Source organism: Diabrotica undecimpunctata, chromosome 7 (genome assembly GCF_040954645.1).
Source record: "Diabrotica undecimpunctata isolate CICGRU chromosome 7, icDiaUnde3, whole genome shotgun sequence".
Lineage (NCBI taxonomy): Eukaryota > Metazoa > Arthropoda > Insecta > Coleoptera > Chrysomelidae > Diabrotica > Diabrotica undecimpunctata.
Window position 1 is genome coordinate 3,905,887 of NC_092809.1, and position 13,941 is coordinate 3,919,827.

Genomic DNA, 13,941 nt, shown 5'->3' on the forward strand with positions numbered 1-13,941 from the left:
TCAACTTTGTTTAACCTGGCACTGGAGTATGCGGGTAGGCAAATGAAAACTGGACGAGGAAACCTACTGACCAACAGAACGGTTTAACTGGCCGCTTATGCCGATGATATTAATATTATGAGTAGAACATCAACAGGAGAACAGGAAAAATACGCAGAGTTAAAAACGTAAACAAAAATGCTAGGTCTGGAAATTAACACAGCAAAAACAAAAATAATGATACAGACGAGAAGAAATATAGTCCCACAAAACATTATATATGAAGATGACATTGAAACGGTAGGAAAGTTTACATACCTGGGAGTAGAAATATATGCCGACGAACAGAATAACGCATGCAAACAGAGCTTATTTTGCCCTCTCCCATATATTTCGGTTTAAAAATGTCTACCGAAATATGAGAATCTATAAAACCTTAATTCGACCAATAGCATGCTATAGCAGTGAAGCATGGATTCTGAAAGAGACATCCAAAGGTAAACTCGACACATTCGAAAGGAAAGTACTGAGGAGAATACTGGGACCTATGAGGGAAAACGGAATCTTCAGAAGTCGATACATCAACGTGATATATCAACTTTATAAGAAAGCACCACTGTCTGACTTCATTAGAATAAAAAAATTACAATTGACCGGACATATGATAAGAATGGGAGAAGATAGGCTACCAAAAAGAGCACTAAATGCTACAAGGCAGGGAAAGAGACCGGTTGGAAAGCCAAGAAAGCACTGGAAAGACACAGTAAACAGCGATCCACAAGCCCTTTTAGGAGTCCTTGTATGAAGAAGATCAGCCACATACAAGCAAGGGTGGAATCAAAAAATAAAGAAGGCCAATGGGGTCAATTTGGGTTGTAGTACCGCAGAAGAAAAAGAAGAAGTGTTGGTCTGTCGGCTATCGTTGGGGGCCAGCCCGTGTATGAAAATTTTAAAAGCTCGAGTGCGTGGACGTGCTGTGGATATTAGTAGGCTTGTTACCATTTTTTGTTTTGGTTACTTACTCGTTAGTACCTCTTGTAGTCAGAAAAGTCATTCTCCTTGTATAATTTTGAAGAAAAGGAGATTATTGAAAATGGAAAACCAACATTTATTTTAAACAATTTAAAAAAGTAATCAAAAAAAGCGTTGATATTTTAAATTTAGTTGGTATAGTGAAAAGTCCACGATTTAAATGATATTAAAGTTTAAAACAGGAGACATGAAGTTTCTCCGTTGCGTGTAAGATGTGTAGCCAGTTTGATTTAGTTTGGCAAAACAAGAAAAGAAAGTTTTTTTAATCAAGCTTTTAAAGCAAATATTGCTAAACATAATAAAATTGTTAAAAAAAAAATAGATATATCGTTAGCACATACATATAGATGTTGTATGTTTTTTGGCCAAACAAGAATTCGCGTTTTGGGGTCATTTTAAGGGTGATCAGCGTGACCCTTATCAGAAATTTTGTTCAGTACGTTAAATGAGTTTCATTGTGGAATAAATTAATTGCACAGACTTATGATGGTGCGACTCTAATGAGTAAGCAGCACAACGGCCTACAAAACTGGTTAAAGATAAGTATCAAGATGCAATTTTTGTTCATTGTTATGCACATAGACTCAATTTGGTTTTACAGCAATTAGTAGAACGTATTAAAAAGTATAAAAAATTTTTTTAAGACGTTATCAGGACATGCTGCATTTTTTTCAAAATCGTCCAAAAGGGCTGCTCATTTAGATAAATTAGTACAAAAACGTTTAATCAAAGTAGCAGGAACAAGGTGGATTTATGCTGGTGGACTCGTTGAGGCTGTTTCTTGTATTCGTTCAAAGCTTCTAGAACTTTTTAAAGAAATGCATACTGACACAGCAACATGGGATGGAGAAATACCAATTTGTTAGAAAGGTTTTTACATTACACTGTAAGAATTTGATTCTAATTTCTTTTTAAGTTTATTTGAGATTATTCTATCAAAATCAGAAGTTTGGTTTGATATTTTAAAGAAAAAAATGTATGACATTGGATTTTGCACGAGAAAGGTGGAATTTTTGCAATTAATAAGGAATCATTTTTAAAGTCTATGGTCAAAACAGAAAGGTTTTGTAAATGATGATGTCCGCAAAGCCAATAAGCGGCGACGAATTATCAATATTAACGATAATAAAGAGACGTTTTATGGACGACTTTTTTTTTTTTTTTTAATTTTCGACACTGATTATTCAACTTAAAAGAAGGTTTTCTGATTTAAAGCATCTCGAGTGTTTAGCACTACATGATAGTATAAAATAAAATTCTCATATAGCGCCTTTCATAAACTTGTAAAGCTATATGGACAAAAATTTGACTCAGTAAAGTTAAAAACAGAATTGAAAGTTCTTTGTAATGATCCAGATTAAATTAAAAAAAAAAAGAATTAATGAATATTTAAAGTCTTCAGATCTTTATAATAAATTTCCGGAAGCTTTTAAATTGGCAAACCTATTTTTAACAATTTCGGCTACAAGTCTTCTTCTTCTTCTCGTAGCACTACAACCCGGGGTTGGTTTTGGCTGACTGCATAACTTGCTTCCATCTTGAACGGTCGTCCATAATAGTTGGGTCAGTGGGTAGACCCATTGTTCTTAGATCTGACCATATATTGTCTCTCCATCGCATTCGTGGACGTCCTAAGGGCCTTCTTCCTGTGGGGGCTTCCTCCCATATTAACTTGGCAAGGGAGTCTATGGACATGGCCAGCCCATCTTAGACGTTGGGATTTAATCTCTTGGACTATATCGCTCGCTCTATACATCTGCTTGACCTCAGCATTTGTTCTCATTCGGTATTGGTTGCTATTAATATCGTGATAAGGTCCAAAGACTCGTCTGAGGATTTTCCTCTCAAAACATCGAAGTTTTCTTTCAGTTTCTACAAATGCTTTCAGTTTCGGCTACAAGTGCATCCGTTGAAAGAAGTTTTTCAGGAACAAAGAGGATTAAAACAGGCCAAAGAAATACCCAATTGCAAGATGGAATTTTGTCACTTTTTTTTAATTTACGTTGAGAAACACTTTTTAAATGGATTATTAAATGAACTCATACCATATTATTTAGTCTTTCTCGATTCACCTCTGTTTGCATATGATTCTAGTTTTTTGAGATGTCTTCCTTTATTTTTTCCATTTGCCCTTTTTCTATGTTCCATTTTGATAATTCATTGTTTACTATTAATCTCTGGTACCATATTTTTGTGATTTTTTCCTTGTTTTTCTGCTCTCTAGCCATTATTCTAATTCTGGCCCTCTCCTGGTGATTTTCTATTATTTAATTTTCTTAACGCTTCCTTTACCTCTACCATCTCGATATTTTTTTTTTGATTGCGTGAATTGAGTAGCTCTGTGGTTACTATAGCCGGACCCATATATTCAGGGATTCTACAGCATCCACTGCCTTCCCTCGCTTAACCGTTTTCATCTCTCCCTGTTGTCCCATTCTCTATCCCACCATACTGAGGTAAGTTGTCGGATTGCTGTTATGGTTTGTCCTAATATTTGCTTATATTCTTTCTCTGTTGTTGCCTTTTTTGTGATAATAAACCCCAAGTATTTGAATTTATCCTTTCCTTTGATTGCTACGTTGTCGTCAATTTGTAGATCTTCTATGTCTTCTTCACTTGTAGATAGGTACTCTGTTTTCTCGAGGTTAATATCTAGGCCAGCCTTGGTATATTCTTCTTGTAGTTTCTTTATCATGTACCTGAGGTCTTCTTGGTCTTGTGCAATCACTGCTCGATCGTCTGCATGTCTGAAAAGCTTAACGTATATAGGTACTCGTTTCGTACCGGTACTTCCATGCCTTCGCATTTTCTTTTCCATGTAGTCAAGGCTTTCTCTAAGTATATTTTGAATAGGGTTGGAGATGTGGAACAACCCTGCACGACCTTTTTTGTTGTGGTGAAGTCTCCTATGAATCTTGTTTCCATTTTAATGGACACTTTATTTTCTTTATACAGAGCTTTTGTATCTTCTATGAGTTCCGTCTGTATTTCTAATTTGTACATCGCCTCCCATAGTTCTGACCTTGGTACTGAGTTATACGCCTTTCTCAGGTCCACAAATGCTAAATGTATATCTCTATTTTTTTACTTTTTTCTTTTCCAACAGTTGTTCCAGTGTGTATATGTGGTCTATGCATGATCTTCCTGACGTGAAGTCTGCCTGATCCTCCCCGATTTTGCCTTTTATCGCTTGCTCTATAATTTCTCGCAGTATCTTGAGCCGGTCCCAATCCCGGATAAAATGTAGAGGGTAATTGGCAAAGCTATCAACCAAATAATCAAAAAACGAATACTGCTCAAAGAAACAATGTGAACCCTCGGAACTTGACTGACAAAATTTTTAAAGTAAACAAATAATATTATATCAACGTCCTGTATCTGTTAATAACTAAAAACCACCATTAATTCGTTGCAAGAAAAGCATTTAGTAATTTTTTTTCCTATAAATCCATACTACTCTTATTTAAAAAAAATCTCAAATACTTGGCTGGAAAAGCCAGGTCAGAGCTTTTACTAACGCTTTTGTTTTTCTAATTTCTAACGTTAAATTCAGTTTATACATTTGATCAACTTCATCAAACATAATCAACGAGGAAAACACATTTCCAACATGTCGAGAATTTATTTTACCAGGCTATTTTTCTTAAATAATGACTGTAGACTGTATTAACATGTGACAGAATGATTATTTGTTTTTTATTGTAGAATAGTATAGAAGTATATTTTTAAATTCAAATTTCAAAGTACAGTAATTGCTAGTGACACCAGAAGTGTAGTGTGGTACCGGCAAATTAACAGACTAGATAATAATCGTTAGTTTTTAGTGGCATTTTCTTGAGGAAATATTTTTGGTAAGTTTATTTATTTAAAATATTGTTATATTTGAAATATGTGGTGTTTAATTAACACTCCCTTTAATATCTCATCTTTATCTACCAGGCTTTTTTTTAACACTTCAGTATATTCGTTCATATACTCGTACCCAGGGCCGAGCCTAGAGGTTTTGCCGCCCGGGTACAAGAAACAAATTTGCCGCCTTATCAGAAGTTTTGGAAAACGTGTATAAGAAAACATTGCAAATTAAAGAAAATTAATAAAAACACAATTTTTGAACATTTAAATCATAAAAATATATTTATTAAGTCAACGAATAGATACATACCTATAATATAAATATGAGCTTGTGCAACATTATTATGTACTTAAATATAATTTGGTGTAATCAAAATACAAAAATCTACATAGTTATTTTACGAAAAATAAAATAAAATAAAGAAAAAAGAAATATAACACTAGGTATGTATACACGTCTAAATACTTAAATCGACTTTTCATGCCTTTTAAGTGCAAATTCCCTAAGTAGGTCAGTCACATCTAAATTAAAACAAATATCTTCCTCGATATTTCATAGCTAAATTTGTAATCCTGGATTGGCTCATAGTAGATCTTAGGTAGTTTTTTATTAATTTCTTCTTCTTCTTCTTCGCGCGACTACGATTACTCCTGTTTGTCTGCCTTTTATTCTGTTTCAGTTGTTGTTGACCTTTCCACCACTTTTGTTAATCTTTCCACCTTTTTGGCGGCCTTCCAACGGGTCTTCTGCTATACGGCTTGATGTTTTTACAGATGTTCGCTAATCTATCTGGTCCCATTCGGTTTACATGTTCGTTCCAGTTTTTTTTTCTTGTTTTTATCCACCTGTTGATATTTTGAATTTTGCATTGTTCGCGTATACTTCTGTTGGTTTGTCTGTCTCTTAATGATATGTCCGCTATTGATCTTAATACTTTCATTTCGATATTGTTGATTTGTTGTTTCGTCTTTCTTGTATCGGTCCTTGTCTCCGCTGCATATGTTAGGATTGGTCTTACTGTTGTCTTGTATACTTTCATTTTGCTTTCCGTGGTCAGATATTTGTTTCTCCATATGGTTTCTCGGAGGCAACCACTTACTCTTGCCGTTTTTGATGCTTGCCTTGTGGTCTCTGTTCTTATATCCCTGTCACTAGTGATCTCTACTCCTAGGTAATTGAATTTCATTACTTGTTCTACGATTTTGCCGTCTATTTCTAGTTTGCGTCTACGCGGCTCTTTACTGATCACTATACATTTAGTGTTTTCTACTGATATTCTCATATTAAGTTTGTTTGCTGTGATATTGAAGGTGTAGAGCTGCCTTTGTAGGTTATCTTCGTTATCAGCAATTAGTATATCATCATCGGCATATCATAGTATCGTGATTTTATGCGCTCCCATGTGGTATCCGTGTCGTTTTCTTACTTCGTGAGTTATTTGATTCATCACCATATTGAATAACAATGGGCTGAGCGAGTCTCCTTGGCGGATTCCTCTTTTTAGTTCTATGCATTCTGTTTCCCCTGTTGGTATTATAACTCTGATCTTGTTAATTTCATTAATTGTCCTTATTACCCTGTCCTTTACCCTGTCAAAAGCACTTTTTAAATCTACAAAGCAGATGTATGCTGGTCTTCCATATTCAATAGACTTCTCTATTATTTGTCTAATAATAAAAATTGCGTCTATTGTGCTGCCATGTTCGCTTTTTCCTCGATTTTATCTTTTATGACTGCCGTTAACAATTTTAATGTACTATTCATTAGACTAATGCCTTTATAATTTTCAGGATTTCTCGAGTCTCCCTTTTTAAATATCGGTAGCAGGAGACTTTCCTTCCATTCCGCTTGTACTACTCCGGTATTTATTATATCGACGAATAATAATTTTAGGAGCCATTTACGTAGTGTTGTTCCTCCATATTTTAGCAGTTCATTGTTTATCTTATCAGGACCGGGTGCTTTTATGTTTTTTAATTTTTTTATTCGTTCTTGTAGCTCTTCTTCTGATATTAATACTCTATCGTGAGATGGCATTTTGAGATGGCAATATCAAGAATATAAAAATACAAATTTACTTTAAAACGTAATTCTGGAGATTGAATTGGCTCATCTTTATGTTCATATTCATAAACAGTCTTTTTTCTTCTTGGTCGAACTGTATGAACTGCAGGAAATGAAATTTCTTCATTCATTTCTTGAGCTATTTTTTTAGCTTCATTGAGCAAATTTATAAACCCATTGTCCAATATTTTAATTCCATTTAACATTTATACAGCTTCTGGTAAAATAACGTCATATATTTGCATGATTTTTTGCTAACTAGATTTATTTTCAATAAAATATTGTACCAAACAACTAAGAAACATATAAATTTAAATGATTTTATTTTATTAATCAGGGAACTTGCAGTATTCCTTGTGTCATTATCTCTAGATATATCATTATAAAGGGCGAACACTGTATCCTTTTCCAATTCATATCTAAGAGTCTTTACGACATCAATTCGACTCACCCACCTGGTATCAGAGAGCGCTTTTAGTGTTAACCTAGGCACTTCTTTTAAAAGAATATGCTATAAATATGCTGATGCCGAAAAAAAAAGACATATAGTTCCTGAATAATACTGAAAAAATTGGTAGCTTTAAGCGAGCTTTTTGCTGCATCATTCACGACTAAATTAAGGCTGTGTTTGCCTTTTATATTGGCACCATTGTCATAACCCAGGCCTCGCATATCAGCAATATTAATATCAGATTCCTTTAAAAAATTTAATAGGAAATCAGTTAAACCTTGACCAGTAGTGTTGCTATCTTCGCAGAATCCTAAAAAATGTTCTCGAACCTCTACAGTTTTAGAAAAATCATCAACAAAAACAAATCTAACAACAATTGTAATTTGTTCTTGATGACTAATGTCAGGTGTGAAATCAAGGATAATTGAAAAATATTTGCACATTTTTAAGGATTCAATTATATATTTTTTAACTTTTATGTTTTACTAGGGTGATCAATTATATATTTTTTAACTTTTTTTCCTACTAGGGTGATTATTTCCTTTGGATTTTATCGCCCAAATAATGTGCCATTTTTTTGCCATCTTTTTGAATCCTGCCGATACGGTCAGCCATTACACTATCAAATGTTGTAATTGTCTCAATTAATTTCATAAAATTGCCATTACCTTTTTCGAATAGTTTTTGACTGTTGCCCCTAAAAGCTAAATTTTGTCCAGTCAAAAATTTAATCACAATAATTCTTTCTAAAACAGATGTCCATCTTTTTTTTTCTATTTGAAATAAATTCTGATTCATATAATCGACAGTTAAACCTTTTTCAATTGATTTTTTTAATTCAACCCATTTCTTAACACTTTCGAAATGCCCCTTACTAGTTTCGTGTCTTTCTAAAGCACCAGACAAGTGTTGCCAGTCCCTAAAACCATTATTATCGCTAAAACTATTAGAAGACACTTTAAATAATTTTCAGGAAAAGCAGAATACTGAATCTTTAGATTTTGAGTAAATAAGCCAGTTTCTAGGTACTTTTTCATTATTCGTTAAATTTTTTAAGGAGTAAGTAGAGCTAAAAGATATGTTTAAATTATTTACAGGATAAATAATATTTTTTAATTGTACTGGATCTATTTCTAAAATTATTAGTCTAAAATCGACAAGGAATCTACGTTCCTGTATTTGGCTGTATACCATATATTAAAAAATTAATTAAAATCCTTTGTAAAAGGTATATATTTAAAAACCCAAACGGGCTGTGTTAGACAAAACGTTTTCGGAATACATCATTCCATCATCGGTGTCCTAGAAAATATGTAACCACTTAATTAAAAAGAACATGAAGTTAAAATTTTTGACCAAGGTTAAAGAAAAGTGTGGTTAATACTTACTAGGAGTACATGAATGTAGCCACTAAATATATGGGTAAAAACCCGTTAAAAAATAAAAAACCCGTTATTTGTTAACGGGTTTTTACCCATATATTTAGTGGCTACATTCATGTACTCCTAGTAAGTATTAACCACACTTTTCTTTAACCTTGGTCAAAAATTTTAACTTCATGTTCTTTTTAATTAAGTGGTTACATATTTTCTAGGACACCGATGATGGAATGATGTATTCCGAAAACGTTTTGTCTAACACAGCCCGTTTGGGTTATTAAATATATACCTTTTACAAAGGATTTTAATTAATTATTTATTAGTCTAAAAGTACTTCTGGCCAATATGCCGGATCTTTAAATTGCTCTCCACTTACATCAATATCTGCGGTTTCGGTTTGCGTATTATTTGATGAGGGAGTATTAGTTGTATCCTGGTCCAGTGTAATACTTTTGGCGGTCGATTTATTTTGGTCCTGTTCTTCTGCATCGTTTTCACTTAATTTAAAAGGTTGAACATCTAGGGCTTGGCTAGTTGAAGGTTGAGGTTGCGTACTCGTCGTGGATACAAAAAACTTTTTTAGTGACCCAGCTAATCGCTTGTGGTCTTCCTCTTTTTCTATCTTTCTTTTTCGATATTGTCGTCCCAGAAAGTCTCTTTCTACCATCAGCTATCTAAATCAGTTTTATAATTTGAACAAAAATAAAGACCGGAAATTTTTTATGCTAAAAAAAATTGAATCAGTAAAAAGTGTAAAATAGTATTTTAACTTTATGTAATATATGTAGGTAATAAAAAACTATTTGGAGTAAACTTACCATTCACAATACACTGATAACAGTAATAATATAATGTATAACAGATATAAATTTAAAAAAAATCACACTAATAGGCAACTTGTCATTAAATTCGCAACTATCTTTCGGTAAAACCTACTCGCATGAAAGAAAACAGAAAACACGTATAGATTTCGGCCCGAAATATTAATTCCATGATAGTTTCGGGAAATCCCGAAAATACCGGGAATTCTCTAACGCCGTCGCCGTTACATGTAATAGCATCGGTCAGCGACAGCTACACACAAGTTTGGTACTATTGTTTTTATTATACTAATGTATATTATACATCATAGAGAAAGGTCGCGCTATCTTCTTCTTCTTCTTCTTCTTCCTACTTTATAAATAGGCAAAATGCCTGTTTTACTTCGGTTTTTAGCCTCAATTGACGTTGTCTGACCATCTTTTCCTCGGTCGTCCCAATGATCTTTTTCCATTTGGCGATTTGTCTCTTGCTATTCGTACTATTTTCTGTCATTCTTTCGATGTGTTGATTCCATTCCACTTTTCTTCTTTTGGTCAACGCGTTTATTTCCTCTATACCACATCTCACTCGTATTTCCCCACTTCTTACTCTGTCTCTTAGAGTTTGGTTTGTTACCTATTTTTCGTAAGACTTTTATTTCTGTTGTTTCCAGTAGTCTTTGTGTTTTCGCCGTATCTGCTCTTGTTTCCGTTGTGTACGTCATTATCGGTCTTATTGTTGATTTATATATCCTGGTTTTCGTTTCTGTTGTGAGGTATTTGTTTCTCCAGATTGTGTTGTTGAGACATCCTGCTGCTCTGTTTGACATGTTCACTTGTTTTTGTACTACTTCTTCCACTTTTCCGTAGCTTGACAGTTTTATTCCCAAGTATTCAGTTTCCATTACTTGTTCTATTATTTTGTTATTTACGACTAGTTTACATCTTCTCGGTTCCGCTGATATCACTATCGCTTTAGTTTTCTCTGTTGAGATCTCCATGTTGTATATGAGCGTCGTATCTTCGAATTCTGTAATTAATCTTTGTAGGTCATCTTCATTTTCGGCTGTTATTATGGCGTCGTCGGCGTAGCATATTATCCTTATTTCCTTTTCTCCCATTCTATATCCTCTTCTTTTTTAACTTTCTTTATGATTTCATCCATTATCAGATTAAATATTAATGGGCTCAGCGAATCTCCTTGTCTAATGCCAGTTTCATATTTGATAGGTTGCGATAGTTTTCCTTTACATCTTATCATAGCTATGTTATCTTTATTTATGCTCGTATTCTCAATGGTTTTTACTAAATCCAGTGATATTCCCTTTTCATATAATAAATGTATCGCGTCCCGAATTCTCACTCTATCAAACGCTTTCTTCAAATCTATCAGACACATATATGCTGGTTTGTTGTATTCCAGCGACTTTTCTTCTTAATAGCAACTATTTGGCCAATTATTTTTTTGCACTTTGCTTTCTTGGCGTTTTGATTTTATTTTTCTAATATTTATATTTTTATATTTTTGGGTAAATTTTGCCGCACCCAAGCGAGCGCCGCCCAGGTGCCACGCACCCCTTACACCTTGCTGATAATATTAATATTGTTGGGAGAACGGAAAACGCTGTACGAGAGTTGTATGTAGCATTCAAAGAATCAGCTACAAAAATAGGTTTAATAATCTATGTACCGCAGGCTATCTTTCATCTTCTTTATACCTATACATCTTTTTTCTCTTTGTAGTATTTTCTTTTCTTTATTATTCAGAAAGTACTCATTTCTTTACCCATCATACACCGAATTGATTATTTTACTTTCACAACTAATAGTTAAATTTTTATCCAGTATTTTCGATTTCCTTAGTTTGCTTAAAAATGGTTTCTTTAAAAACAATTAGTTTCCAATTAACATTCTGAAAAGTGTTGTGTAATAGGTAAATACCTATTAATAATTTTTTTTATCGTTATCGTCGCGAACTTCCGTTGCCACTAGGTGACCAATTCCTTATCAAAACCAGGTTTAAAACAATTGTGATAACTCTTTTGAGCGTAGAAAACAATCCAAGAAAAAATTGATTTTATATTATTCTATGGATATATAAAGATAAATATGATCCGAATTTCATGAAATTACATAAAATTGTCTTCTTCTTCCTTCTTGTATGTAGGATATAAAGCCGGTTTCTTTTTGAATAGCCTAATAAATTGTTTAAATTATCGCACGATCTTTTTCTTGGTCTGCCAATACTTCTTCGTCCATTTGGTGACTTATCTCGTGCTGTTCGTACTATCCCATCTTCTATTCGTACCATCCCATCTTCTGCCATTTTACTAATGTGTCCGTTCCTGGGAGCCATCAAACAGGGGAGACAGTTCTCCATCTACTCTAACTGCGGCTTTTGAACTTATATTATAGCATAAGCTTTCTATTTTATTGTTTTAAGTATGAATATGTTGTCTGTAGTGGCCCTATTTGGTCTGAATCCATTTTGATAATCACCAATTATATTTTCGGAGTATTCTTATAATCTAGTGTAGATATTGCAAGAAAGAATTTTGTATATTACATTTAGCAATGTAATTGGTCTGTAATTCTGGCATTTTCTCTTATCTTTTTTTTTATATCTTGGCTATATAAAATCAACTGCTCATTCCGTCGGCATTTGCTCCTTGGTCCGTATCAACTTTACCAGGTAATGGATTCTTTCCCAGAGTTCGGGTCCTCCATATTTCAACAATTCTGCCGAAACTCCATCCGTTCCTGGTGCGTTACTGTTTTTAGTTTCTTTATTATTTGAACTACTTATTCATAAGTCGGATTTTCAATGTGGTGTTCCGCCGTAAAATATATTGTCTCGTTTTGATCATTTCTATTGTCTGCATTTAGGTTTTCCTCAAAGTAGTAGTTCTCCGCCCTTGTCTTTGCATATTGTCAATTTTGGTCTAAATAACTGTGTGCTTTCTTTTATTCTTTTATAGAATTTTCTGGTCTCGTGTCTGTTGTTATGTTCTAGGATTTCTTGTACTTTTTTCAATGCCTCTCTTTTTTTTCTTCTGCATATTTTAGTCGCTTTTATTCTCTTTTCATTATAAGTTTCTTTGCTATTTCTTGTGTTTCTTTGAAGCTGGTTACAGTTTCCTCTACAGATTCCGTTATTATTGTTTTTAATGATTGTCTCCATTTTTCTTTTGCAGTATCTTCCTATCTGATTCCGTTGAGTTTTATTTGGAGAGTATTTTGATATTCTTGTGTCTTTTGAATCCTTTAACATTCCTTCATTCAAAATAAAGGCCTTAAGCTAACTTTAGTAGAATCTGTGGAAATTAACAGATTAAAAAATACAGACATAATTCTGAATGAACAACTTGATACAAACAGTTTTCCCCTACTCAACCTATTCAATTGAAGACTATACAATGTAAAAGACATATACCGAAAATAGATCACTTGAGAAAGGCACTTTTCCGAAATAGCTGTAGTGATAAGATATTATAATAAATTTTAATATATTAATATTATTATATATAATTAATATATTGCCACTAAATATTTTTTATTAAAATACAAAGAGTTAGACGTTTTAGGGTTAAAATTATTTCGATGCTTTCCAGCCATTTTATTCCGATAAATTTTATTCAACTGCATTTTTTTTTATCGACAAAGTGAGACAAAAAATTAAAATACTTTGATATATGATATATATTTCACGTCAGCAGATTTTTAAAAACAGTCGAATTTGAAAAAACTAATATTTCATAACATCAACCTACCAAGAATTAAATGCATGCGAAGTTTGGAATCTTGTCTCGGTTCCAAATTCACGGTCACGTCTTTAGAGATCCACAACAACTATTATAACTTCAATATAACTTTCGCCACTCTAGAATTCGTCGTTTTCCTGTAGGAGTTTTGTAGGAATTTTTGAACCTGAGTGAACTAAAGTTGGATTATTTCATTTTGTCGAGGCCTAGAGTAATGGACGTCATTGCGGAAAATTGTAGTAACAAGCGGAAGTTTTTGGAGATCTACGTAGAAGAAATTGATCTGCATAGTATAATAATACCTGAGAAACAGTGCAAGGGATTGAGGAAATCTTGTCCCGATATTAAAGTTTCAATCAAAATAAAAATGCATGCCATTACGAGCAAATAAAATTCATGTTCCTAAAATACTTTTGTTCCATCGTAAAAGTTATCAGATGACATCCCAATATTAGTTGCGTTTTCTGATATAAAATAATTATAACGAAATGTAACACAAGTGTTCACAGCCTGATAAGGAAACATATTTCTGTGGTATGGTTTTTGCAGATAAAATCCAACAGTGACGGAAGTGGGACTGTTACTTTACGATATTATCGCCTCGCGTTTGCTTATTTTAAAA